The 3,779-nt window shown below is 33.6% G+C and overlaps 1 long non-coding RNA gene across 1 annotated transcript; it reads right to left on the bottom strand.

Annotated features, from left to right (window-relative positions):
- Positions 1-1,855: 1,855 nt before the first annotated feature.
- On the bottom strand, positions 1,856-3,225 carry LOC148690329 (uncharacterized). Its single transcript, XR_015957232.1, has 5 exons — positions 3,031-3,225; positions 2,836-2,931; positions 2,581-2,665; positions 2,343-2,469; positions 1,856-2,159 (listed from the first exon to the last, which is right to left on the bottom strand). It is a non-coding gene; the product is annotated as an uncharacterized LOC148690329 (long non-coding RNA).
- Between the last annotated feature and the right edge of the window lie 554 nt (positions 3,226-3,779).

Here is a 3,779-nt window from a genome sequence, read left to right as displayed (position 1 = left end):
CGTGTTAGGGTTAAGTTTTGTTTAATTTTTTTTTTATAACAAACAATATTATCTACGCTAGCCTTAGCCACATATGAGCTAGCAATAATGTAATTTAAATTCGCTTTTGTCGAGAATCGAACCAAAATCCTCTCATTTACAAATAAAGAAGAATAATAATACTAAGTGGCAAGTTTTGTTCTATTTTATACAAGCACGATTCTATTAATATGTGGATCAAATTATTATTTTTTATAAATTACCCAACTTTTAGCTTGATTAATTTTGAAATGGCCTCAATCTTTAAAAATATTTCAAATAAATACATAACACGTGGAAGATATCGGTTAGGTCACGAACATTGAAGGTGGTGTGACCAAAATATACTTAATCACATGTGCGGATTTTCTCTGACACCTCATCTATGATGCTTTTAATCCCCAAAGCTGTAATATGTTTTTGCCAAACAAATTTAGAGTTGTGTCATTGCTTAATGTTTGTGACTAAAGGAGCAACTTGAATAGGAATATCCAATTTCGATCGATTCTAAGCCGAAATATTCCATTGAATTCAAATCCAAAATCAAAGTTCCGATTCTGAAACTAGAAATGAAATGCGTTTATGATACTTTTTAGATTTGAACTGAAAACATGCATTTCCGAACTGTTCATCATGATCAAAATTATCCAACAAGAAGTGAGCAAATGAATGCATGTTATAGTTCTTGATAAATGACTAGGTAACATTATAGTGTTATTAGTGACGTTGATCACTTATGGATTAGCAGCATAATGCCAATTGCCAAAATAATATAAACAGGTCAAGGTTTTATTAATCAATTAAGCATTGGCTATATATAGCACAAGCCATGAAGTTTACTGTATATTTTGATGGCTATTTAATTATGTGAGGTTTAAATTGATAATTCTATCATTGTTGTGGCTCGACAAGTGCTATTCGTGTCATATCAATTCTTAATCATATCTCTTATCATGATAATTAATTAAGGATACGTACCAAAGAGAATCTAGCTAGTGACATAATTAAGATTTGACTTAGAAGAATATAAGAACATATATATATATATATATATATATATATATATATGGTGCAGTCTGATTGATGAGACTATGACTCTGCCAAAACCCTAATCTTTCAAGAAATAATAATATAATATAATAGGAATATGTCATCGAAGGTCTGGGCTTAAGGGCTGGTTTGGTATTGCTGTGCTTTGAAAAAAAGCTGCTTCTGCTGTGCTGTGAGAAAAAGCGGCTGTGAAAAAAAGTAGCAGAGTGTTTGGTAAACTTTTTTGTGAAAGTGCTTTTGGAAAAAAAAAGCAGTATGATAGTGTTTGGTAAACTTTTATGTAAAACAGCTGTGACTGTGTAAAATGACCAAAAAGGGTATAATACTAGATGTGCCATTAATTTAATTTTCTTAACCAATAAAGGTGAATTACTAAATATACTTTATTTGTAAAACAAACATATTTATAAACTTTATCTTAAATATTAATTAGTATGACAAACTACTTCAATTGAAATATTTTAGACTGAATAGTTAGAATTCATTAGTGCAATATTGTTAATGTACTTAATTGGACATGAAGACATAGAACCATGCTCTGTAATTTGCTAATTGTATTTGTATGTATCCCTAAATGTAAATATATAAATCAAAATTGGAACCGTTATGATTCTCGACTTCTCTGCGATTTACTAAAACATGGGTATTAAAACGATTCCAATACTTAAATTTTTGTGTGTTTAGTAATACAAACGAAGTTTAAAACGGGCTAAAAATCAAGAATCATATCAACTAACGGGGCTAGTTGAGAACTTCAACACGAACCAATCAACGAGTGTGACTAATATTTGCATGAAATGCACCATAAATTTATCACCATCAGTCGTTACAAAGCACATAAATGACGTGCAATCGACCCTAGCCTATGGAGCTTTTTGAAACTTACTGCAAATTGAGTACAAGTTGCAACAAATTTAACTTAAATCCGATGTTTATATGCTTACAATCGAAGCATTCGTTGTGTCAGGATTACCGTAGTACTCAAGCTCGACGAAAGTACCTCCTCCTTCTCCCTTGGCAAGTCTTCCCGGATTGACACAAATGCATTTAACCTGATCTTTCTCTTCACCTCTTTCGCCTAGGTTCAGTACCTATACTCAAAAAAGTAAAATCCCCGTTAGCTTCTGTAGGTAAACATTTCAACATCTTGGTTACATATCTCTCGGTCGCAAAATTTAAAACCCAATCTCTATCGGCGCGAGGTGAGGTGCACCTTTCTGTACGATTTATTGGAATTGCTTTGACATTGAAATTGGAATTGCTTTGACATTTACCTTCACAAAATACTTCATGTCAGAGGGTAAGATGAGAATATCTGGGATCAATGAGATGTTTAGAGCTTCGAGAGCAAGCGAAAAATCCAATGGAGTGTCTTCTGCTGGTGGATACAGAGGATAAAAGCTGTCCCAAAAAAATTGCAAAATAAGTTTAGAATATCAGATAGTAGAGCCCCTCAAACCATATAGATCTACTACCATCATGCGCTAGAACTTCTAAGAGATTAGGACTTGCCTGCGTTGGCTAATTATATGGTTTGCAAGTCTACTCATGCGGTCACTGGTTTGAGAACATCCAGAGAGCAGCAACCTATCTTGACCTGAAACCAGAATGTGGATGAAAACTTTATCCATATCATATCATACTTTGGCTTATCAATGCAACTAAAGCAGGGATCGAAAGATTTGTAACGCCGATAGATAATATAAAATGGTCATGGATAGAGAGAGTTCTTCAACACAACTATTACACAACGCTTGGAGAACATACCTTTCTAAGAATCTCAGTTTGGAATATTTCATCAAAGCTCCTGTCGACTGTTCCTTTCTTAATTTCTGGATGTTCAGAATCAATAAATGGTCCTAGCTGAGGAAAAAAAAAAAATCAGTTCGTAAACAACATGAATGGTTCAAGTAGTATAATCTTGTTTAAGAAAAATCCAATTCAAGAAAAGTTGGTACTCACCAATATAAGCAACTGAGGCAGCTTTTTGCTTGCATATGCTAGAAGCTCTTTCAGAGGCTCAAACAATAAGTTGTCTGTTGTGGTAAAAGGACCTGATGCGATGATCTGTTTAAATACAGAAATTATAGGCTACCAAACACTGATAAACAAACTTGCACAAAATTACTTCGTAGCAAGCTCTTCAGTGGATAACGCATTACTATCACCACACCCGCAGAGTGACTAGCCAGAAATCCTATCTAACAGGTGACCTTAGTGCTTTGACGGAATTATTTTACCATGAGGTCAATACATATTTGTACATCTCAGTAACAAAGCTATCTCAAATTTCTATCTTAATTTCATTCTTTAGCTCATTGATCACAAATACAGCGACTTAACAAATCCAAATTCTTTCAAACTTTCATCTTTTCTTTCATCACTCTAATGCACATCACAGCAACTATCCTTTTGCATTTAAAACCTTGAAAACCGAAATACCCAGCATTCTAAATCACCAAATTTCACTAAAAATTGAAACAATATCCTAAAAGAAATTGAATCCAGACATCACCAACCCATAAAAGTAAGAGATTTTCAATAATCAACAGAGTCAACAACAAAAGAAACATTAAATTAACAAATAAATGAATAATTAATCAGTTATGTAAGAAATCGGAAGTGTAAAACACACCTTGAGGGGTGGGTGGGGGGAGATCGAGATGGGGCATTGAGATTGAAGGCTGTAACGGAAGAAATCGGACTCGTGA

This window comes from Pyrus communis, chromosome 15 (genome assembly GCF_041283825.1).
Source record: "Pyrus communis isolate YQ-2024b chromosome 15, ASM4128382v1, whole genome shotgun sequence".
In the NCBI taxonomy this organism is placed as follows: Eukaryota; Viridiplantae; Streptophyta; class Magnoliopsida; order Rosales; family Rosaceae; genus Pyrus; species Pyrus communis.
Note: the sequence above shows the minus strand (reverse complement) of the source record. Positions and strands in the feature narration are given on the sequence as shown.